The following is a 26,764-nucleotide window of genomic DNA, read 5'->3' as shown; positions in this document are numbered from 1 at the left end:
CGGGAAATATAGTGCCTGTCAGTGAATCTGTCATACACAGATTTCTCTATCGCCCATGAGGTACTGTGTATTGGGATGCGTCCCCATTATTTAACGTGGCGGGATCACCAGTAGGCCTACACCACGAAAAATTGCCAACATAAAACTAAGTTATATATATATATAACTGTTACCATAAGTTTTATGAAAATAAATGTTATTATCATTGTTATCAACTTTTTTAATCAATTATAATTATTTGTCCTTGATTTTTTATGAATGGCAATTTTTGTAAATAATAATAACATTTATTTTCATGAAACTTATAACAGTTAAATACAAATGTTATTATTAATCTTATCATTTAAATGTTGTTTGTATTCATTGGATAGATTACCAGTTTAATAACTCTAAAGGAAAATGCATTCATTGGCAACATTTTATTTCATATCTAGTTTTGGTTACAATAAAACCAATAAAAGAAAATCCTGAACTTGGCTTTGAAAACCAAATGTATGAGAAACTTCTATAGTATAACAAAATTTCATTTTGGACAGGATTTACGTAAAATCCGTTCTTAGTGCGCGTCTACATTGTGAAATCGGTAACTATGCAAAATTTCAAGTCAATCGGATGCATAGTTTCGGAGATCTCGTGATGAGTCGGTGGTATTTCGCTTATATATAGAGAGAGGGAGAGAAAGATTACTGTATATTCCGGAGTATAACGTTCACTTTTAACACCAAAATGTGATCGAAACTTATGGATGCGCATTATAAGCCGGATATAAAAATGATAGATTAAAAATATGGAAAAAGTCAGCCTACAAAAGTTATATTTTTACGCGTTCTTATGCTGTTATTTTTAAAATAAATGTCATACCTTTTAAACTTGAAAGCTTTTCATTATCGGATAACATGAAAAATTCGTCATGTTCCATTATATTCTAAGGTTTATTTTAAGTTTTTAACAGTTATCTTTAGTTAAAGCTACCTTCATATCTCCCCTAATTTCAGTATACAATTTCCCAGCAGAATGTGTTTTTAGAATCGCGGTTAATGCAAAATGAGAAAGAGCGGTATTTAAGTCGAAGTTCCACCGACTTCGTTAGAGAGCCAGAGATTCTGACTAGCGCGCATTTGCCTTGTGGCTACACTCTCTCTACTCAGATTTTTGATACTCAGATTTTTGATAGCTTCGGCTATATCTTTTTAGTTAAGTTTCATTTCTTAGTACTCTAGCCCCTTCGCGCCGACTGTCACGTCTACGTGCCAGCAACGAACACACTCACCTCCCGGCCGACACGCAGGCGTGCCAGAGCATTTTCCCGTTCACTACCGACTGTCACGTATTTGTGTCAGTGTCCTGGAACGTTGTAATAACTATAATTTCTGCCACAAGATGGCACTGTATGTCCATATGGTTTCAGATACATGTACATTAGACCTTCTACTCGAAATGAGAGAAGCATGACTCACATACACGTGTTTTTGATTATATAAACAAAAGGGGAAATAAATGTTTCCGAATGGCGTGATTTATGACATCTCTTTAAATCGCACTTTATTCGCACGTGGTAGTTGTTTATTTAAGTAGATTTTATTTGTATTTCGGTTTGCAGTTCAGTTTTTAGAAAATAATTAGATCTTGTTAGAGTGAATTCTTTCTGTTTTTACCGTTACAATGTCGAAGCGTCGAAAACGTTTAACAGAGCATGAAATAGCAGAAATGATGCAAAATATTTCAGATATTGATTCTGAAATTCAGATATTCTGATATTGATTCTGAAAGATTAACTGAAAGACACTTTCCAAAATTTTGTTCAGAAGAGACTGATAAGAAAGTGAGACGACGATGCTTCGTTTGTTCACATTCCCGGAAAAATCCTCCAAAACGGCAAATGAGTTATTACGAGTGCAAGGAATGTAACTTAGGACTGTTTGTAGATCCCTGTTTTCAAATTTTTCATACGAAAAGAGAATTTTAAGTAATATATTTAGTTTTCAGATGTATAATGTTAAAAGTCATAAAATGGCGAGTAATGAAAATAAAATGTGTAAAATATGCATTTAAACAAGAAATAAGGTAATTAAAGTATATAGTATAAAAATATCTATAAAGCATAAGCCGTTTAAATACTCTATAGAGCATTATTAAACAATGCGTTGATACTTCGGAAATTTCATGGATTCAGGATTAGTAGCAAAAAAGCCCCCGGCCCTGGACAGACGCTCGCGTAAGACACTGCCGGCCTCCGCGATAAGCGCGCGTTTGCGCTACCCGGCTCGAAGGGGCTAGAGTTCAAGCCCAAGTGGAGGCTTTTCTGTACGCTCTAAGAAAAGTGCCGACTGTGAAATTCTTATTTTGAGGAATAAAGGGTAATTAACTCTTCTTGATTTACGTCTCTGTTTCTGAACTAAAGCGATTATTCGCTTACCAGTTCATGAGGTTACTACACAATTAGCTGTTATATGTTAAGGTTGAAACCCCACATTTTGCACCCGAACTAAAAGGTGGTGAATGATATCATTGCTCAGTATTGCGAGCGTATTCTCAGTATTTCCTTTTAAATGCGCTTTGCATTGCTTTGTGTTTAACGTTCTTAGCAGTTTGAAGTGTAACTACTGACTGCACCCTGTGATACTGAGAAGAGCTGTACGAGTACTTTTGTGGAAAGTTCCAGAACTGTAAAGTGTTCCTTTGGGTAAAATAAATTTTATGAAGCTGACATCAGTTCTATGAGCATTCAATCCATTAGGAACCCGTGCTCACGCAACAATAATATTACCCTTACTTCCTTTCATAAGAAATACAGCTTGTTCTAACGAGAAGCTGATAAAAGACAAACATACAGACAATTATACTTAAAAAAACCTAGATCTAAACTGATTCATATAGAACATTTAGATGGCTCACATGAATGAATGAAAATAATTTAATAAGACATGATTTGGGTATTTCTGGGAGTACGTTTTCTAGGATTTGTCTTTTCAGAAAACCAATTAGTCATAATCGCGGTGTGAAACTTTCTCTTTTGGCAAATTTTTCTAAAAAACATCCCATCTTTCAACAGATGATATTTATAGTGGGATCCCTTTTTGAAGAGATTAAACAACTTCATGCCTGTTCTTACATTTTCATTCTTAATTGTAATATGCGCTTACAATCTTAATAAAAGTCTCAAAGGTTTTAAAAAAAGGTTTGCTTAATGAATGAGCTTTTTTTAAAAATTAGCTTTAAAAATTAGTTTATTTCTTATAAATTTCCTATAAAATAAGAGTTTCTCGTCTTCAGAAATTAATTTTTTTTTTTTTTTTTTTTTTTTTTGTTTTCTACCTGACAGCTGATAACGATAAATTTCTTTCTCGATTTCGACTGGAGTATTATGATGTCTCGGCCAACTGTGCTTAGTTTTCCAGTCAGACGTTGTGAATAACAACAATGTTGTTACACTCTGGTCATCCAACACTTCAGTCTACAGTCAATCCAACACTCCAGTCAAACGTTGTGGACAACAATCTTGTTATCCACAACGTCTGACTGAAGTGTGTTCAATAACAATAATGTTGAGGATAACAACATTCTGTTATTATTTACAGCGTTGTGCACAACATTCTGTTGTTATTCGTAACGTTGTGTACAACACTCAGTTGGAGGACACTCCTGCTTTACTTTGCCTATTTTTATACAATAAAATTGCATGAGGAATTATACATATTTCCTATAGCATAATTCTAGAGCTTTGTGTTCTGGCTTTGTGTACTTACGTGTATGTGAAGCCTTGTATTCGACATAAAAATTGGAAAATTAGTTATACTTAAAATTTATTCGAATGGATAACATATTGCTATATTAAAATGTGTTCCTCCCTTTTATTTAATAACTAAGTATGGGGGAATCTAGTGCGCTAAGCGAATAACCGCTTAGGTTCAGTAACAGAAGCGTAACACGCAAGAAGGATTAATTACCTTTTATTGCTCAAAATAAGGATTAACAGATGCCTTCTTTCTCAGGACGTACAACAAAGCCTCCGCTTGAGCTTGAACTCAAAATTTTAAGAAATAAGAACTTAACTAATGACTAACTAAAGAAATTTAGCCGAAGCTAACACAATTTTAAGTAGTTTGCCCTAAATATCGAATTAGGTAGCGAAGCTACCAAGAGCCCGTAATACGGGCGAGCGTAGTAGCAGCTTAGAGAGACGTGGCCAAAAGGCAGACGCGCGCTAGTCAGAAACAACTTCTATCTCTCGAAAGAGTGGAACTTCGACTTAAATACTACTCCTTCTCAGTTGCATGAAATGCGATTCTAAAAACTTCATTCTGGTAAGGAATTTGCAAGTTGAAATTAGGAGAAATACGAAAAGAGCTTTAACTTAAAAATAACTCTTATTAACTTAAGATAAACCTTACAAATTTTTTAAGCATACATATTTATTTAAATTTAGAAGTTTCCTACATTAAAGTCTTATTCAATGATTGCAAATTTTATATTTAGGACTACAAAAGTATTGTTTTCGAAACACCAGACACAGGATTTTAATCCAGATTCTCTGTTTACGGCAGCAAAATGGCAAATACAGATAAATCATAAAAAAATATTTCCATAGTACAGCAGCCATTCTGTAAACAAATTGATAAATATTTTGTGAGACATCTGCAATCATTTTGCAATACATTTCTCAGCTGATGGTAGAAAATTAACTTGACTTTGTAAGATTTTATATTTATTAACTCATTATGTAATTATTTCTTTTCTTTAGTGTCATAAGAGTCACTACTTTCAGCGGGTCCATCCAAGATGCAGTTAGTTAATGTGCATAAGAACAATGTTCTGAAGTTAAGAGAGAGCTTCTGGCAACGACTACAGATCGTCTCCGAAATATTTTCGTATAGCATCTAGTTTTACTTGAATCGGCTTTAGAACTAGCTTGCAGAATTTCGAGAACTTGACTCATAAATACAGTAAGAATCTTGTCTTACGACTTTAATTACTTAAGTTTACCTTAACTTTTGCTTTCTGTTAAACCCTCAAGAAGTTGTGATTTGTTCTGTAACAGCACGAACTGCGTAATTTTGTTAAACAGAAGTTCTAATAAAAGGTTTATTTCAACACTTCTTTAGATTTAGATGTCGTTTCTCCGGATGACCCTCTACTATGTGCATGAAGCAGAATTTAGCACTGAAGTACAGTCGTGGACAAAATTTAAAGAATTTTTGCGTTATATCGCATTCCTGAAAGTTAATGAACAGATTTTAAGTAATCTGGTATGAATATACTGTTACGAAATGTCCAGGCGCTGTGCGATTCCCCCCAAAGCAGGCTTAGGGCTGCCAGAAAATGGCAAGTAAAAGCAGGGTTACCATATTTGACGAGAAATCGTTCATTTAGCGACAAAATTGGAGATATGCCAGAGACGGATGAAGAACCTTCTGGCCCGAATTCTTACTGGTTTAGCCTAGAATGTTCTCGAACGCAAGCCAAAAGCTATATAAACCCTGCTGGTACGCGGGAACGACCGAGCAGAGTCGGGAGCTGTACTCTGGTGCTTTGCCGTGAAGCAGTCTTCACCGTTATATCTCGATAGCCTGAAGGCTGTGTTGCTGATTGTTTCAGAGTGTTTATAGTAGTTCTTCGACGACTGAAACGTGTTATTGGAGCTGTCTGGAATAATACTAGCTAATAAACTGTGTTTCCATACTTCATCAAGTGCTGTTGTCGTTATTCTCTCCAAATCCCCGAACCCTTAACGATTTGAAGAGAAAAACGTAACAACACATTTAAACAGAGAAAAAGACGACTTGTCAAAAGTCATTTCATGTACGCATGATTATCAGTAAAGCTCAGTGTAATAGTAGTGCAGGGATGTCCAAAATCTAAGGTGTAATGTCGAACTGAAAATGACTCAATATGTTATCCCCTGTCACATCCAGACGGATGTTCAGTATGATGGCCTATTGGATAGAACGCAACTGAGTCCTTGTGGGAGTCCAACTCACTTTGTAGCAAGGCAGCTTTTAGCACCGCGAAGTTTATTGGAAAGGAATGGCGAGATGAAATCGCGCTCCTAGTAGCATTCCAGACATGCCCTATAGTGCTTAAGTCAGGAGATATGACTGGCCAATCCATGTGGCTAATATCCTCACATTTCAATTAATCCTGGACCAGCTGAGTCCTATGCGGAAGAGTGTTGTCATCCATTAACAGGAACCCAGAACAAACTGCACCCTTGAAAAGTCGAACAAAATAGGCTCTAAGACATATTTTCTATAACTCACAGCAGTCAAACAGCCTTTGTCAAACAAGTACTGGGTTATACGGCCATCCATTATAATGTCTGCCCAAACCATTACCTCCCCCATAATGATCCTTTTCCCTGATGAGAGATGGATGGCAACGTGTTCCAAATTCTTTCCAGATACAGGTATTTTGAGAATCAGTGTCCAGGTTGAATCTCGACTCATTTGTAGAAAACACGGTGCTCCACTGAAGTCTGGTCGAAGGAGCATGTTGTCTGCACCATGCTAAACGCACTTTCTTGTGTGCTACTGAGCGGAACGCAAATGTGAACGCGGGTTTTCTAATATACAGCAATACTTCATAAAATTTTCGGGCAACTGTAGGACAGTACACAGCTCATCAGAGAGCTATAAAGCTATAGAAGTTCTGTGTCACCGCTCTGAAGTTCCCAAATAAAAATCCACATTCGTCATTGTAAATCGTGGTCGAACTTATCCAGGTCTTCTCGGTTTGGATCCCGTGTCCTGAAACTGTTTCCGCAAATTGCAGACGACACGGGGCGTTACACGGACAATTGCACTTGTCATTATCCTGCCTCCAGTTTATTTGATAGCTTTGAAGAAATGTTAGGTTATTTCGAAGCAGGAGATGTGAAAAATGAGCAATGCTCTTGCCGGGACTCGAACCACGGACCTCTTGAATACGCGCCGAGCGTATTGACCATTACACCACGAAGGCATGCTAAGACGGCGGAAGAAATACCTTATATAGTTCCCTCTTTAAAGGGCGACTGGAGATTAGGGGAAACAACTGGCAAATTCTGGTGGTGGAGAATCCTCACCCACCACCTTTTTTAGTTCGGGTGCCACTGTAGAGACATTAAGTTATTTCGATGCAGGAAAGATGAAAAAGGAGCAATGCCCTCGGGACTTGAACCTCGGACCTCTCCCTGAGTGTGCTACCGTTACGCCACGAAGACATGCTAAGACGGCAGGAGAATCTCCTTATAGTTTGTATAATTTACCCAGCTCTTGCGAGAAACACGATGAAGGAGTACGAGTACACCATATTGCTGAAAAATTCCTCATACGATTATATACCCTCCACATTCCATGTCTGCAGACATGCACGGGTAAGCTTGCTATTTGACTTGAAATATTTGAGTAATTCTTGGACGGCATAACAGTAGCTATGATTCAATACGTTTCGTAATAGGCATAATTTGCAAATTCTCATTGTTTCGCTCAAAAGTGTATTTATATCCCATCCGAATTTTAAGTCTGGTTACTTACTTACTTAGGGAAACTGGCTGGTATACACTTTACACGTAGGTAGGTAGGTAGGTGACGGAAGACGGGGACGCCTGGTGGCTACCAGAGATAAACAGGCATGTGTCCCTCGCCTTCCACTATCCAATGGCAACAACTCCCTGTGGCCTCAAGAGTTCACACCGGGAGCTTATTAAGGGTGCAGGAGTTTACATGGCCAAACAGGAGCGACTTATTAACATTGCTTGACTAATTACTTAATTACAAGTATGAGACTTGTGAGACGGATTTACAGGTGAGGAGCTCAGAGCTAGGTACTAAATGTATGAAAACACAAAAACATGAAAATGTACAGAAAACACACACGCAGAGGGGGAAAAAGGGGGGAGAGGGATACACTTGATTAACACTGAAGACTTATGACAGATAAAACACACTTAAAAAATAATAATACACATATACCACATGTCAGATACATATTTGGCCTCATTGATCACCTATACTGTACATTGTGGGGTGTGTTTACAGTCGAGGGGCCATAAGATGGGAATAACATGTGATTGCTGGACATTCATATGGGGGACACGTAGAGGTCCGGCGAATATATATTTGTGGAGCGCATAGGTTGCTGAGTATATGAGCATGCCGAGCACGGTGACATGTTAGCAGCACAGGGTGATGTTCATGTTGACTTCTGTTAGTGGCGGACGTTGTGGTATTATGCAGCGTCGCATATATCTTGGCCCATAGCGGCGAGCTGGTCAATGACCTTACAGATTTTATTGATTGCAGGTTTGTTTTTAATAATGAACCGTTGAAAGGCGTCTGTAGGAGGAGTGGGATGCTTAATGTGGTTGTCTGCTGTGAGTGGGCAAGAGTAGATATAGTGGTCTGGTGATCCAAGTTGGCCGCACACGCAAGCATCTGTAGTGGAGATGTTGTGCCTATAATAATACGCTGGATAGGGGCCATGTCCCGTTATGAACCGGGTGAGTTGGGGTATAGCTATGAGGCGTGATAGAGAGACTTTGGGTAGGAGATTGTAGGTCCTTCGTCCGGTGTCACACGCGTTCCATTCCTCTTACCATATTTTGAGTAGGTCTTCTTTGAGAAGCCTCTTTAGATGCGATGGTGGTGCACGGATACGGATTTGCTGAACTTCAGAACTGATGGCGGCTTCTTTGGCTAGGGTGTCTGCTGCCTCGTTTCCAGCTAGACCAGCATGCGCCTTAACCCAGGTGAGGTGAATGCGTTGCTGGTGGTTTACAGAGAGTAGCTTATTTTTCGGATATAATTGGGATATAATTCGGATTTCGGATATAATTGGGGAGGTGTGGCTTAAGTTTTGAATTGCCAGGAGTGAAGATTGGCTGTCTGTACAGATGCATGCTTGGTGGTAGCCGTTACTTAGTATGTCGTTGGTGGCGTTGAGGATGGCCAAGGCTTCTGCCTGGAACACACTATTGAAGTGCCGCAGTGCTGCCTTCCAACTGGTATGTTCATCATTTTGGTGGTAGCAAATGTACGCGCTACCAACTCCGTCTTCAGTCTTGGATCCATCGGTGTAGTAGACGTACGTAGCGTTGGGAATACTAGAATTGCTAGTGTTGTCTATGGTGATGCGGAAGTTTCTTCCTTGAATGCCCGGGTGTGAGCGTTGGGTGGGGCGAGGGTTTTCATATAAGGTCGGACTGTGGGTTGTATCGTGGAAAGTGGCGTCTTTGCGTAGTTGCAGGACTCTGGTTATTGTAGCTTCTTGCTCGGCTCTAAGATATAGTGGCGGTATGCCTGCAAGGATGATGGCCGCAGAGGTGGCTGTGGTGCGAAAACCTTTGCACATCATTAGTGCGAAAGATCTTTGGATGGTCTGTAGTTGTTTACGTTTCCGGCTTTGCATCGGCTTCGCCCATATTGCCGCAGCGTACAGGACTATGGGTTCAATCACTGTCGTGTACAAAATCTTGTTAATATATGGGTTTCGTCCCCAATTTATACCTTGAAATTGACGGGCCTTGCGTGCAATGGCTTGTGTCTTAATTTTGAGTTGCTGTAGATGTGGGATCCATGTAAGGCCTTTGTCCCATATTAAGCCTAAATACTTGAGCTCTTTGACGATTTTTGGATTTTTCTGTTGGAGTTAATACATGGATTTCTGCTTGGGTTGGTGTCTGGCTTGGAAATGATACACTTTACACGTAGGATAAACCACGAAAACGCCGAGAAGGAAAGCTTAATCGAAATGTAACAATGCAGTTGTCATTCCCGATAATAGACCGTCGGCCGCCCTTTTGCAAATTAAAATTGGCCGCCCATGTGCTGCGCACTATATTGCCCCCCCTCCTAGGATCGGCCCTGCAAGTTTTTATAAATAACAAATACATGCGAAATGCAATTAAGGGGTCTAAACACTAATAGTAAAAACAAACCCAAAAACTAAAAAACAATCAGTAAAATAAAATGTAAATAAATTAATGTAACCCAAACTATGACAACATTAACATCTTGTTGACAGAAAATTAGGATGTCAAAAAAAGGTATCCAATTTAACGACTCATACGATTATTCTGGGCGAACATTATTGAATTTTATGAAGAAAGGTATTTGACATGAAAATGTTTGGCCAGACGATATGCCATTTTTTTGTTATAATTTTTGTTTTGTTACACGTACATAGATATCGAAATATTTTATTTCAGAGAATTTTGTGATTTCCTAATTTTATTTTTTTAAAATTTCAACATAACTAAAATAAACATTTAGAGCACATATCGAGTTCAGTATATATTATCACTAAAGAGAAATTACTCTTGGATTTAACGAATTCAAAAGCAAATATTCGAATTAAGCAAAATAAATGACAGTTTTATGAAAAAAAAAATACACAGGAAAAGGTGAAACCATAACAAGATACATCACTGTCATATTTCGATATTCATACGTAGGCATGTGAGGAAAAAATACTGCGTGTATACCCCGTTGCCATCTTGATTTAAAAAAATGGTAAAGCGATAAATAAGACAAGGATGACGGAAAAAGCGAACTTTTATGTCCAAATGGAACAAGAAGAGTTTGATTGATGTTAAGGAAAGTAACCTTTTGCAAACACAACCACATCTGGTTATTTCGAAAGCATATACTCGAATACGTGCACGAAAAGGGAAAAATGATTTATGTCAAGCACATCTATAACCAACTCTGTCATCAGTGTAGTGATTATTGCACCTGCTATACAACTACGCAAAGAAAAATAACAAGCAAACAAACAAACAAAAATTGTTGCCAGCTTAGGATTTCTCTCCTTGTTGCTACATGCATACAACTAGGAATACAGAATTTACTCTGAAGTCCTTCTCAAGTCCCTTTTTGGTAGCACGGTTTGTTAATGGGAAAATGTTATGAATCTGTTATGAATTTTTGTATATATGTAAATAATTTTAGTGAAACTATGTTTAAAATTGTAGTATCTTTTCTATAACGTAACATGAAAGTCTGATGAGTCGAAGCTTTGCCGGAAAAATAACACTACAGGGGCAAGTCTATTTAACATTAACACTGAAGCAAATGGCTATCTCGATAAATCAATCACTATTTAAATTATAACAATATTAAAAATATCAGTAAATCAGTCAGTGTGTAAATTAATCAATAGTTATCGAGTCTAGCGACGATTTTATCGACTCATTTTTGTCGCCAAATTTGGCGATATAGCAACAAAACTCGCCAGACTTGGCGAGCACTTGGAGACATTTCGGTTCGATCTCTGTAAAACTTTGAGTTGTAATTCAGGGTTTCTTAAACTGTGGGTCGAGACCCCCAAGGGGGTCGAAGGGACCTGCAGCAGAGGATCCCAAAAAATGTTAGCAGTTTTGATATTTCTTTGACTTATTATAATAATTTTACAATTACCAAATATTTTTACACAATGTATCTGAAAATAGATAAAGACAATACAGACAAAGAAAAAAAACGAAAACGTTTCGATAATACAAAAGATCATTTCCCTTGCTTTGCACGGGACGCTGTCATTTCGTCTGTTACTTATTTAAAATTTTCACATTGTTCTATGTCTTAGAATCAGAAATTAAATTTAATGACCTAAAACTGCAGTAGTATATTACAGTACAAGTAAAAAAATTGACTGTTTCACTCACGCGTGTTTTAAATTTGCGCAATACTTATGGGGTCCCACAAAATTTTTGTAAATATTGTGGGGTCCTGGGGGTCACGAAAAACCTCAGTGATAAAAAGGGGTCGCGAGTGTAAAAAGTTTTAGAAACCCTGCTGTAGTTGATCCCTATATGTAACTATAACCGCATCCGGCCCTTGTATGTAACACTTTTAAACCATATATGCCTTCCAATAATTTCGAGAAGTTGAAGTTCCTAGAGATTTCTTTTAATAAGGGAGAAAAACTATATAAGATCGGGGAGATATACAAAGGAGAGAAATGTAAAGGGAAAAACTTATATAAGACTTGTGAGAGCAGCAGTTTTTCAAAAAAAAATTTTTTTTTTTTTTCGTTTTGCCGAAATCAACCGAAGAATAATAGAAATCAACAAAAACCGTTTTACGAATCGAAAAATAAATAAATAAATAAATAAATAAAATAAATAAATAATCGAGTCGAATACTGATTGATCATTAAATAAACAGGAGTCAATTTCTTCAGAATTCTACAGGAATGATTGGCACAACTTTGGCCAAATTTCATGGACCGTTGGTTATCAGGTATCACGTCGACGGGATAACACGTTAAGTACTCTTTATAATTTGTGTAGGTCATGGTGATAAGAAAAGAGGAGTATGAGATCCTTGAATTCCATTTCTCAGCATGCTTTCTGTGAAAACTTTGGTAGTGGTTGGAAGGTAGCATCTGTACAGACCTTAATCTAGTACATACCAATTTACTAGTACATAATCTAGTACATACCAATGCAATACTTTTTTTAAACCCGTTTAAAGTGTAATTTTAATTTATTTGGAATTGTTCTGTTTGTAATCTCTGCATATAATAAAAGAAAGAGTCTGTGTGTCTTTCGTTCACGCTGCGCGTAAGCTAATAGACCCAGGGCTACGAAATTTAGCATATAGGTACATCTAGGCAAGACCCAGCGCAAGTTGAAGCTATTTTTTCAAAATTTGAATCGGATTTTTTTTTATTTAATCTTTTCGATTTTATCGCATCATTTTGAATAGTTTCATTCTTTTAGAAATGTGGTTTTGGCAACAGTTTTTCATTCAATTGTATACTGGACTGCTGACTTGAAAATCAGCTCTGTTGCCACTTGAAAAAATGAGGGCGATAATTCTGTGCAGTTTTTAAATTTAATGTTTCTCTTGGATACTGGACGTTTGTTGAGAGAAGGCAACGGGAAGTGGGTTAATTTATTTATTAGGATAATTAATATTTATATTAAAGAATATAGCTTATTTTATTGTAATGTTGTTATATGTAATACATTTTTTTTTTTTAAATTTCTTTTCTTTTCTTTTTTTTTTTTTTTCATGAAGTTGTTCTGCACAGTAAAATTCTGCGCAGTTTTTAAGTTTAACGTTTGGTGTTCCCTTCAGGCATTTTCCCGGTACATTTAAAAGCCAGACGAAGGCTAACAGCGTAGCTGCTAGTTAATGATAAATGATGAATGAATTAATATCCTCTCAAAATGTAATTATGTTCCATTTATGATCTGCTTTTGCTGCTGTTAAATAAAGGGTAAGCTTTGTGTGATATACGGTGAGGATTTTTACAACATGATGCGCGCTCAGACATGTTCGTGGTTCAGCATCTAAGCCACTAACGAATTGTGGGAATTTTTAAAATTAGATATTATAAAATTTGTTGTACTTCCTCGTACGTAGTAAAGAAAGTAATAATGCAATTGCGAAAAATTTCGGATATCATATTTCAACGAAAATATCCAGTGTGACAGTTGCTGAATTCATTTGAACAATGTTTTTGCATGACATCTGTATGTACGAATAAAATAAAGGACTCTTTTTCCCAAAACGGATTGTAAAATGGATTCAGAAGAGAATTTTTTCGTGACGTCTATACGTACGTGCGTATTTATCTCGCATAACTCAAAAATGAGTAACCTTAATACTTTGAAATTTTGTAAATGGGACTGCTATAGCATACAGTTGCGCATCTCCCTTTTTGGCTCCCTTTCCCAAAAGTATATAAGTATATATATATGTGTGTATATATACTCATTCTGTTACTCGGATCGGTGCGCTCAGTTTTATTTTTCTTGTAAATTGTGCATTTTTTGCTTAAAAGTGATTGAATTATGTTATTCTTATCTTCCGGTTAAGGTTTTTATGCCTTTAGTTAATCTGCATGCAATAGTTGTAGAATTATCACAAGTTAAAAGTTGTTAAGTGCTACTAAGCCTAAAGAAGCCGTCATTTATTTACATTTGAAATTCTGTAGTAGAATAGTGAATTAAATCAATTTGTGCAGTAATTTCAGTGTCTTTTTGCCGGATTGGACGAAAAGTAAACATTTACTGCTAAGCAAAATACTACTCCCTTGCATACAAAATATGTGCTCACATATAAAATCGCACGAAAATACCTGAAAATTATGATCTAAAATGCAATATACAAATAAATAAAGACAACACAAAACATTATAACAAAACAAAAAAATAACAAGATAATAAAATGCGTTCAGATATTTACAACAGTTGCAGATTTCTACTGCTGTATTACGAGCTATTCCGCAACATTTCTGCAATTCACTTTATGACTAATGGCACCTAACTTTAGACAATGTTCTCAAAAAGACTTAGGATTACGCAAATAATAAGCCTCGGTCTGCAATAAATCTGTCGTAGAGTTTCGAAAAGCAAATAAATTAAAACATTTGTGGGTTTGGTGGAACAAATTAAACATCTACATCGCAGACTAAATATTGATTCTTTCCGCTGATTTAAGATGTAGACAAAAAGAGGTCTACGGGCATCATTCATCGGGTCGATAAATAAACCCGTGCTCGCAAATGTTTATAGAGGGAATCTTTTACAACGTCTTTGTTTATAGTAGCATTTCGAAAAAAGTGTTAGAGGTTATCTAAGTGGTAATGTGTGGGCGTAAAATTAGCGCCCCTGTGGAGCGGTTTAACATTTTCGAATGCCACTCAAAAATGAGGATGTAGCTCAATGAAGCAGTAGCAGCAGGATGCTGTGCCCATCTCTTTGTTGTTGTTAATGCTCAGTTGTCTGACCTATAGTCAGCTATAGTCAGCCACGAAATTCCTCTTGGCAAGGAGTGCAAGATTGCAAGATACGCCTACTCCTGACAACAGCCTTGAGCACCATACAGGTGACAGTGCGATTTAGCTCAATTCCGCCGCCAATGTTGATAAAGAGCACGAGCACCCCGTGGTGGGTTCGAGTCGGAGGGTCTCCCACCTCTCTTCCCCTACCAGCAACCTCTCGAGAGGACATTCGGCTCGTCGCCTATTTAGAGTGTTCCCATGCCGCACGGACACTATACATTTACAAACATCTATGCCTTCTGCGTCGGCACGGCAGTCAGCGACGCTAGCCACTATACTGGTTGGGCGGCGCTCATCTCATTTGCATGTACAGTCTCGCTTGGTTCTTTCATTTAAATTCGGTAACATTTTAGCTGGTACTTTAAATTTTGATAGACAGTCTTGTTCATAATTCAAGAAATTCGCTATTACGTATATGTATGCTTCAGCTGCTTCGAAAGAAAAAATACAATGCTACCTTTTACATCTAAAATGAAAGTTTGTGCAAAGTTATCTATAAGTAGAGTTATTTAAAAGTCCGAGATAGGTATCTCGAGGGCTGTGTCCGGCATTGAAAATTGTTTGGACGTAAATATGGAAGCATGCGTGTTAGGGTATTTACGACAGTTGTGTGCATGGTACCGCCGTTTTGTAATAAAGCAGTCTTTAAGCGAATGAAAGAGAAAACAACGGTTAAAACTATACTTACTAATTTCCGATGCTTACTCATGACAATTACCGGTTCTCCATGTGTATACTTGAAAAGACTGCTACTTAATTTTTACTTCTTTGTAGAAAACAAAGGAAGTATTATAATTGCGAAAATTTTCGGGCATCGTATTTCAACGGAAATGTCTATTTTGACCGTTCCCGAATCCATTTGGATGAGTGTGGTTTTTATTATTATTATTTTTTTTATTTATTTTATTTTTATTTTATTATTATTATTATCATTATTATTTTATTTTTCGTGACATATGTGCATACACATAAAATACAGGATTTTTTTTTCCCCAAAAAACGGACTAAAATGAATTTAAAATAGATTCAAAAGGGACTTTTTCCCGACGTCTGTGTCCTGACGTGTGCATGTATGTATCTCATGTAACTCAAAAACGATTGGTCATAGAACGTTAAAATTTTGTATATGGAACTGTTATAACAAGTTACATGTTAATCAAAATCGTAAAAACAACCTTGTATTTAGCGTAGGTATAATGAAACAATCGATTTCGAGGGCAGGCTAAAGGTCCCTCCTCATCAGGAGAAAGAAATACCTAGAAAGAAGAAAATAAAGGAGAAGGAGTCATAGAAACACGTGGTCCTTATCAGCACTGCACGTGGTTAAAACTGGATTTTTAATCAGAGGTTGCACTGGCCGCTTACTTTTACTGAGCCAGGCTATCTGATTAAGCATAAAGGACAAGAAAAATTAGCGAAGTTAAAATAGAGATGATTTTAGCCCCACTGTGTACCGTAAACCCTTTGCAGTTTCTTTACCACCCCATGCCAAGTCATGCCACCCTGTTAAGCAAAAAATGGCTTCTTTTTACTATTATGTATTCCGCGCGCTTAAAGTTTGTTCCTCTGAATCTTTGCTTACCAACGAACTTAATTATTTGAGAGCAGTTGCGATTGACCGTGGATTTTCTCCCGTGATTATTGATAAAGCTGTTAAAAAATTTTCAGATTCCCATCAAAGAAGACATTCCACTGTTAGAAATAATATTAATGACCTTGTCGTGCTGCCATTTTATCCTTCTGTTAGCTATAAAATTGCACGGATTCTCCAGAAATTCAATTTTCAAGTCGGTTTCTCCCCTATTAATAAAATTCACCCTTCGATTCTAAAAGATTGTGTTTCTGTCTTGAATTCTTGCGGAATTTATAGTATATCGTGTCTGTGTGGTTTAAGATATATTTATTGGCCAAACAAAAAGAGCGTTGAAGTTTCGTATCAAGGAACATGAATCTTATGTCAGAAAAGGCGAAATTAACAAGTCTTCAATAGCGTATCATAGTTGGACATTTAACCATAATTTTGACTTTGGGTCTGCAAAAATTATCCAAAAGGCTTCTTCCATAGGTGAATGGGATTTTCTTGAGGCTTTTCACATTCACAAAGATTTAGCAGGTTTAGTTAATGATTTGAAGTCCAATCCAGTCCTTCCTAATGCCTTTAAAATTCTACTATCTTAATTCAGTTATTTTTGCCGATAGATGGCGTTACCTCCTCGCGTTTGGTACTAACAGAGGGTATAAAAATCCGTTCAGTGGTTGCTTTCCATTATTTGAAGTTCAGATTTTGAGCGTGAAGGCATTTGCCCTCGCTCCCTATTTTAACTTCGCTAATTTTTCTTGTCCTTTATGCTTGATCAGATAGCCTGGCTCAGTAAAAGTAGGCGGCCAGTGCAACTCTGATTAAAAATCCAGTTTTAACCACGTGTAGTGCTGATAAGGACCACGTGTTTCTATGACTCCTTCTCCTTTATTTTCTTCTTTCTAGGTATTTCTTTCCCCTGATGAGGAAGGACCTTTAGCTGCCCTCGAAATCGATTGAGTGTTTCATTATACCTACGCTAAATACAAGGTTGTTTTTACGATTTTGATTGTCACATTAGCGTGTTTCTCTTCTAGTCTAAGTTACATGTTGTTATAACAAGTTGTGCACCTCCTTTTTTTATTCTGCCCACCAGCGGCCGAGCGGTAAAGACGCTGAACACTGGTAGTTCGGTCTGAGGTTCGAATCCCGCGAACGGGCTGTCTACATGGGCGTTTTCGTGGTTTTCCTCATGCGTAACGTGTATACGAGCCAGAAAATACCCTTAGAAAGTCAAAGTCCTCTACGAAGGCATTCCTCCCCTTAGGTAGATAGCCCTCGAGGCTTTGCTATAATCACAGACACACACCCTATTTCCCTTTTTGGTAAACCCCATTCAAAAGCTTGCTCTAATTTCCAACAACCTTATTCGGCAGACATTTTTACTTCCATTACTCTCCCAGTGGTCAGGAAGTGATAGGTATATTTGCACATCCCCCCCTTTTTTTTTTTTTATCTTTCCCTGGTCGGTTTTTAATTTAATTTGGCCTCTTCTTGTAATTTTAGCTGTTCTAGGAAGGTTTTACTTGAGTGTTTTCTATGAAATAATTTTTAAGCTTTTCTATATCACATCATTTTTTAAGCTTTTTAATGAAGCTTCATTTGTTCTCGCCATATTTGTTAAGAGAATTTTAGAACATTGTAAAAGATTATTTTTAATTAAATACTTCGTTTATTCTATACAGCTCTCTTAAAGTAATTTCGTTAACTCTCGGGATGTTTAAACCTAACGAGAGTTAAAATTTTGTTTTCCGAATTTTAATTTAAAAAAATCTTCGGAGCTCTCCAGAGCTTCTTTTGCATCTTTTTAAAACTTTTTGTTTAAACTGGAGCATTCTCTGCAGCTTTTTCTTATGAGTTTTTCTGATTATTTTGACTCGGAAAACAGCTAATTTAACACGCTTTCGTGCCGCCCTTATTTTAGGCTTTAATACTGACCACATAAAGAAAATAATTTCTTTTAAAAAATGTTGCTTGTATTGTTCAGAGTTTAATCTCGTTGTATATGAATGTAAGACGCTAGAAAACGAGATAAATACTGTACCAGAACTTAAAAAGGACTTACAAATTGTTCGTCCTACACGCAGGCTTCCTAAAATCATAATATATGATATACCAAAAGATTTGACTAAGGAAGAATTCAAGGAAGCTATTTTAGCCCAAAACGAAGGCATCGATGGTTGTATTGTTCAGAGTTTAATCTCGTTGTATATGAATGTAAGACGCTAGAAAACGAGATAAATACTGTACCAGAACTTAAAAAGGACTTACAAATTGTTCGTCCTACACGCAGGCTTCCTAAAATCATAATATATGATATACCAAAAGATTTGACTAAGGAAGAATTCAAGGAAGCTATTTTAGCCCAAAACGAAGGCATCGATGGTGATGGCCTACAAGTTAAATTTCCTATCAAGCATAAGAACGGAAATCACTGGGTTTGTGAAACCTCACCGGAGGTTTTCAAACACTTAACGAAACTACGCAAACTGTGCGTTAATTGGGAACGTTTCAATTTAAGAGAATACATCAGACCAACGCAGTGTTTTAAATGCTGCCAATACCGACATATTTCTAAACAATGCCAAACAAAAGAGGCATGTGGACATTGTGAAGAAGTGGGACATTCCCACAAAAATTGTGACAATAATTATCAAAGATGCATTAATTGTGCAGAAAGAAATGCGAATAGCGATAAGCACCTTGACGAGCAGCACTCTAGTTTTTCAAAAGACTGTCCTAGCCGACAGCTAAAAATTGAAGATCTTCGAAGGAAAATTAATTATGGCTAGTGAACGTACTCAAAACATAAAAGCGTTGCAAATTAATTTAGCGAGATCACATGTCGCAACAGCACAACTTAAGACTTGTATCTTTGAATACGACTTAATATTTATTCAAGAACCATACTGTATTAATGACAAGCCATCTGGCTTTCTGACTCAAACTAGAGTCATTTTTTCTCCAAATGAACACCCCAAAACAGCCACAGTGGTGGTTAATCCACGACTTACGGTTCTGAATACTTACGCTTCCTGTACTTTAAATGTTATTACTTTAAAGATTGAACACAGGACAATAACTATTTTTAACTGTTATAGTCAACCTATAACGGACTTAACAGATTTAATTACTCTGTTAAACTTAGCTGAACGTTTCTTTGATGATCAACATGATCTTCTTCTCCTTGGCGACTTAAATGCGAAAAGTGAGCTCTGGGGCTCGCCCTTCGAGGATCCCAGAGCACGCACACTTAGAGAATTCCTAACAATGCATAGACTGGTTGTTGAAAACGATCCGGGTGGTCCCCCTACCTACAACTGCACAAGGGGAAAGCTGGATTGATATTACAGCTTCCAGATCAATCTCTTCCACGTCTTTCATTCATAATTGGAAAGTTATGGACTGTATCACTTTAAGTGATCATTGTTATATCTATTTTGAAATTACGTTTCAACATTCTAGCCCAATACAAAGAGTCAAATATAAACTTACACAAATGGACTGGCTCTTACTCAAGGCAAAAATTGGTCATTTTTTTGGTTCAATGGAATCTTACTTGCCTAGAGATACAGTTGATCTTAATCAACTTATAATTAAGTGGACTCAGAAAATACAGGAATACTGTGACTTGGCAACCCACGCCAAGGGAAAATATGTTAAAACTCAACACAAAGGTGTCCCTTGGTGGACTCCGGAACTCTCAATATTACGAAAAAGAATCCTCGCTTTGAGAAAGCGTTATCAAAAATGTACTCATGATTACGAACTAAGGGCACACTATAAGCAAGTCTATAAAAAAGACCTCGCTCTCTATAAAAGAAGGCTTATGCAAGCCAAAAGAACAACCTGGAAAAGATATCTGGAGCGTTTAAGTCCTAGTTCACCCTTCGGGGTACACTATGACATTGCTAAGGCGAATATGCAATCCCCTCTACAATTAAAAGCGTTACTCAGACCAGATAAAACTAAGACTTCCACAATAGAAGAAACTATACGTTTCCTAATGGATTACCACTTTCCTAAAGATATAATCAGCGAAGATACGGAGTTTCATACGACAATCCGTGATAATTAATCCGAATCCATATAATTCGATAGACGATGTTCCGTTTACGATACCAGAAGTGGAAAATGCTATCAAATCCCTCAATCCAGGAAAAGCACCTGGAATAGACAATCTTCCTAAAGAAATTATAGCTGAAGTTTTCTATGCTAATCCACAACTACAAGTAGCATTACTCAATGAACTCTTCCGCCGAGGAATATTTCCCGACTGCTGGAAGACAGCGAAATTGGTATTATTCTCAAAAGAAGGAAAAAACGGTGAGCTTCCTGATGCTTACCGCCCTATTTGCCTGCTCAACGCATGGAGCAAAGTCTATGATAAATTAATCACTAACAGACTGACTTATTTCTTAGTCTCGAATTTCAAACTGAGTGAACAACAATATGGCTTCACGGCGGGAAAATGCTCCGCGGATGCCATCAAAGACATAGTCTCACAAATAGAAGCAAACCGACGTAATAATAATTACACCAATGTTATCTCTTTAGATATCAAAAGTGCATTCAATAATATCTGGTGGCCGTTCCTACTACAGGAACTCCGCAATCTGGGATGTCCTCTCAATAAAGTTATTGAAAGTTTATTGGCTAATAGACACATAACCTATGAAATAAATAATATTCAATATTCCATAAAACAAGAAAAGGGATGTGTACAAGGATCCAACTCTGGACCATTATTCTGGAACATAGTAATGAATACAGCTTTAAAACTCGAATTTGAAGATGGAATCCACATCCAAGCTTATGCGGACGACGTTTTACTCCTAGTAACAGGATCTACGCATATGCAAATTCAAACCAAGGCCAAGTTGGCGCTTCAAAAACTTTCAGAATGGGCACTCAAGTGCAAACTTCAATTCTCACTCGAAAAGTCAAAGTCTACGTTTATAGCAATCAAGAAACGTGGTGCAGCCTATTCAGCACCGACAATAAAGATGAATGATCATACCATTAAGAGACAAAAATCTATTCAATATCTTGGAATAGTCATAGATGAATGCCTTACCTGGCTACCTCATCTATATTATATTAAATCTAAAGTATGTAAAATAATAAACAATCTTCTCAGACTACCTGGGTTGCCCAAACCAGTTTTGAAAGAACTTTATAAACGTGCAATAGAGCGTACCATAGTATATGCATGTCCAGCCTGGTGGTACCCACCCACGGTGAAAATGCGAAACAAAACAAACTCTATACAACGCATAGCACTTCTTGCAATGACCAAAAGCTATAGGACTGCCCCTACCGCAGCTCTTCAAGTGATCGCTGGAATTATGCCGCTTGATCTTAAATTGGATATGGAAAGCATCATCCAACGTACCAAACGAGGATGGACTGTAAATATGAGGACTTAGAACTTCCACGAGATCAGATTGAATTCCCAGTACATAAATGGCATTCTCATCCAGCTCATATTCAAGTCTTCGGATGGGACAACAAGCCTCCAATCAATAAAGGTTTAGAAATCTATACGGATGGTTCAAAGAGTGAAGATGGTACTGGAGCTGGCTTCTGTTCCTTCATAAATGGAGTTTGTCATGATCAATTTATGTTTAAACTGGATAAGACTAGTACCGTGTATCAAGCCGAAACTCTGGCATTAAAGTCGGCATTACTATGGTTAAAATCACACCACAGTCCTGCGCATATATATTCGGATAGTCAGGCTGTTTTAAAGTCTATCCATAAATACAATATCTATAATCAGAACATCATAGCCATAAAGAAATTACTGGCTTTTACAAAAGCAAAGCTTCATTGGATAAGAGGGCACCAAGGCACAGCCGGCAATGAAAAAGCCGACGAGCTAGCCAAACAAGGGATTTACTCGAACACGTACCTAGACTGCAAGATCACTATGAGTCATATCATCAGGATGACAAAGATGAAAACTCTCAATCTATGGCAAAGACAACGGAACGATGAAGAAACAGGACGACATACGTTCACACTTCTACCGAATGTTTCGGAGAAACGCCATTTCAGTGATTTTTTCCTAAATCAAGTCATCACTAATCACGAGCCTTTCCGATTTACATTAACAGATTCAAACTAAAGGAATCCACATGCAAGTGTCAATGTGGTAGTGAATCTGAATCCGCAGATGCACTTCATATGATTATAGAATGTTCCTGTGTATCAACAAAACGTAGAGAAATTTTGAAACAAAATATAACTCAAGAAACTCTAAAACAACTAATAAAGAACGACAAGGGACGATCTTTGTTATCAAGCTTTATGGAATACATATACCATAATGAATCAGATCTGTACTTGTAAATTGATTCGTACTATGTAATATTATTGTACTTATATTGGAATACTCATACCATAATGAATCAGATTTGTACTTGTAAATTGTATCGTACTATGTAATATTTTTGTACTTTTATTCGCCATATTATATTAATCATTTAATTATTGTAATACTTAATATTGATTATTTACTTTGTTCTTCTTATCATTCTATGTTGCATTTTACATCTCAATTTATGTTCAAAAAATAATTCAATTATTTGTATATATAAAAATATGCTATGTAATGTATTTTTTTTCAATAAAGACGTTGGCGAGGCCAACACATCTCCTAGTCAGAAGACTTCAAAATTCTAACTAGGTCTTTCAAAAATTTTAATTGGCATTATTTGATCTTTGAGCTCTTGCTCCAAAATTGAAAAATTCCTTAGCCTATTGGCTCTGGTGATACTTCTGCTTAAGAAGTGCGGACCAGACAATCTATTTTCATGTTGTATATGAATGTAATTAGTCCGTTTGGCCATTTTTAGGCCTTTAAAACGTTTTAGTTTTTCAGGTTTTTGCATAAAATTTTTTTGCGGTATTATATTTTTATTTTTATTTTGTGTTTCTACTTATGTATTTTATTTTTGTAGTTAAGGGATTGCGAATGCATGTAGGGAAAATGTCTGAACATTTGAAAGTCACTGAAAGTTGATTTAAATTTTGTTTCGAGAATAACGGTTTAGAATCTCAAATGATTCAGAGGAATGAAACATGTATTCGTAACTCATTAACGAACTTGGTTTAAAGCTTTAAAGCATCAAACACTTTTCCCTTGACAAATTCTGTTTGAAGCATTGAACTGAGAAGATTAATACTTCAATTTTTAGTGTTTTATTTCGTATTACTTTCAGTATTGTATAAATATTTGTAGTTTAATTTTACTTGTACTCCTTTTAGGCTTCGATTTTCTTCGAGAAAGAAATGGTTAGAGCCTTCATAAGGAACTAATTGTAAACTTTCATTTAAGCTTCAACTTTTCCTATTCTTTTAATAATTTTATACATACATATATATAGAGAGAGATATAGATAGATATATATACGATAATTTCCTTTATTTTCTTTTGGTTTATATACTAATACATTTTTCTTTTGATTTTTATACTAAGAGGCACCCAAACCTGGCTAGTATTTAAGCCGCTTTACACAGTTAAACGCTTCTACCCCTAGAAGCCATCCAAGGAGCTACAACCCCCTGTCAACCCAGGGGAAGAACTTTTATTTCACACAGTCTGGATTTAAGCACACAAAGTCAATAGTGGACGGCAGCGCATCCACCTTAAATCGAAGAGAACAAAGTTAGATCATCCCCCAGTGTTGGCCAAGGAGAGTCAAACTCTCAAGGACCAACCTTCGATATCCGACTATGTATGTAAAGTCCCTATCACGTATGCTTCCGCTGCGCGGGCTGAACATCACAAGGGACATTTCTCAGAACCCGCACATTTCCAGGAAACCTACGTAGCTAGGTTACTATTTTCACTTACTTAACAGACTTGAACGTCAAACTGTAAACGATCATCGCTCAGATTGGGATCGCGTGATCCTTCAGAAGCAGAACTTTCGTCTGATTGGTTGATCTCTACCTGAGACAGAGCTGCAGACGGAACATTTTCGGCGAAGTTTCAAAATACCCCGCGTAGCCGGGACATCGTTTCCTTAGCTAGGCGAGACTTCGCTTCCAGCGGAGCTTTTTATTCTAGGAATTCTCCCGTTTAAACCAATGTTACCAGAATCTCGTTTCTCAGAAAAGTTCCATCTGACGGAGATCGTCGCTAGATGTGATAACCCCTTAACGTCCCCACAACCAAGGGGCAGACAAGACAGTACCATATGATATATGCTGAGCTTGAATCTACCACCGAGTAAACGATAGTTCTAGTCATTGTGAAGACTGTTAACTTTACCCCAGAAGTCGAGTCTGTTTAAGTACTGACCTAGCCAGAACGCCGGGAGTTGCCCCCAATCGACCCCCAGGGAGAATATGCTAATATAGTAAACGCTTGCCGAACTCGAAAATTAGATCATTAATACACTGCGCGTACGACCAAATCGCGTTCCGCAAAATTAACTTTCTATGGAAAAAAACGGATTAGGTGTAGTTCAGATTAAGAAAGTATGTACAATTTATATAAATTAAATGTCATTGTAATTAAAAGAGAAACGTGAAACAACTGAAAGGTTTTCTATTTCTGCGTAATAAGTAGGTACTCTGCAAAAAAAAGCGAGCGGGCAGTTCTGTATTTCCCGTTTTACTAGACCGATTGACGAAATTCAAATTGTGTTTTTCATGTCTCCAAAGCGCGACTTGAGATATATATTAGATTTATATATAGCATCACTCAAAAATAGATATTTAGACACAAGATCAGACAATTCGAAAATTTATCTTGGCGTATTTTTTTCAGTTTGCGCCTAAAGTAATTTACTTGGCGAACTTCTAAATTTATAGCAACCTATTTTCCTTTTCTTTTTTTCATTGTAGACGAGCGGGAAAAAAGTCATAGATCATACTTTTAAATAATTTTAACAAAGTGCGTAAACAACATTTGGCGTTATTATCGCTCAAAAAGAAAAGATGCTTCAAAACGCTCCAATATGTAAATTCTTGTATAGCTTAGAAAATTTTGAATAAAAAAACTCGAATTTTTCGCAGGTGTGCCTAGAAATAAATCTACTTTAAGAAGATGTAAAAAATTTTATGGATTATAATACAAGCAGTTTTTTGAAAAATTTGTAAAAAATATTTTAAAATACAAATTTAAAAAATAAATTATATTTGGATTAAGTGTAAATTTCGAATTCTGTAAGAAGACATCAAGTAAATTTGATAAAAAACAGATATTAATAAATATATATCAAATTCAATTAATATTGAGAGCTAATTTTTTAGAAGTTGCTCATGCGATTTTTACAAAACGTGGCAGTTTGGTATAATTTGGGTCGTAGAATCGAAATATCGAAAAAAAATTGGCATGTCATATTAGAAAAAGTCCGAGTTTGTGCCAAAATACCTATATTAGAACAACGTTATATATAAATCTAATATATACCCTAAGTCGCGCTTTCGAGACATGAAAAACGTAAGTTGAATTTCGTCTATTGGCCCAGTAGAACGGGAGATATAGAACTGTCCTTTCCCCCCCCCGCAGTGTACGTGATGCAATTATTTTTTAAACAATTGCTTATTTTTGCTTGCGACAATATCTGACGCAACTCATTAAACGTTTCGTAGTAAAAATGCAAAGTTTTTCAAACCTTCTCATAAAGTATCCTCTTCTGTTTTCATTTGGTCAATCTTCATTACAAAATCAGACAATTCCTATACCTTTTTAAGCAATTAGTTTAACTTCTAAGTAGCTCAAACGTTATCCATCTTCTTCACTATCGTTACATTCACCATTTACTGGTGTGATTAATTAATGCACAAGATCATCCAGTTCTTCATTTTCTATTTCCAGATCATCATTCTCTTTAATTCTTTGATTCTGCTCTTTCCATATCTGAAATTCCTTCGCCACCTCTTGCTTTTGCAATTGTACGATATTCTTGGCCTCACGTTCAACTGATAGAAATATTTTAAAATTTTTTGACAGTTTCTGGCCGGAGCTGATTTCAACCAGCATTCATTGTTGATGAATTTATTTGTTCCCGTTTGAGTTTAATAATTTCTATGCAGTATCTCATGTTGAATTGCATCCAAAATGCCATATAGTGTCTCGTGCTTTCCTTCGTCCAGTGCTTTATCATTTGCAAAGATATAAACATGCCTGACATAAAAGGCTTTGAATGGTTTCCTGACTTTTTGATTTATTAGACTAAGGATGTGGTGTTTCGTGGAAGGAATGAAGTCTCCACAATCTGAATGCGATGTTATGAGAGCTTCAACTTGCTGTCCTGGACAATTATTGAGGATTAGGATTTGGGTGTAAAAGTTGAAATTGTACTGCTTTAAATAGTACTACCTTACTTGTTTAAAGAATTATTTTCAAGCCACTCATGAAAAAATGCTTTTGTTATCCAAGCTTTGCTATCCCACTTC

Source organism: Stegodyphus dumicola, chromosome 9 (assembly GCF_044657685.1).
Source record: "Stegodyphus dumicola isolate Sdum_Otavi_A_Nest chromosome 9, ASM4465768v1".
Classification (NCBI taxonomy): domain Eukaryota; kingdom Metazoa; phylum Arthropoda; class Arachnida; order Araneae; family Eresidae; genus Stegodyphus; species Stegodyphus dumicola.
This window is presented reverse-complemented; position numbering follows the sequence as displayed.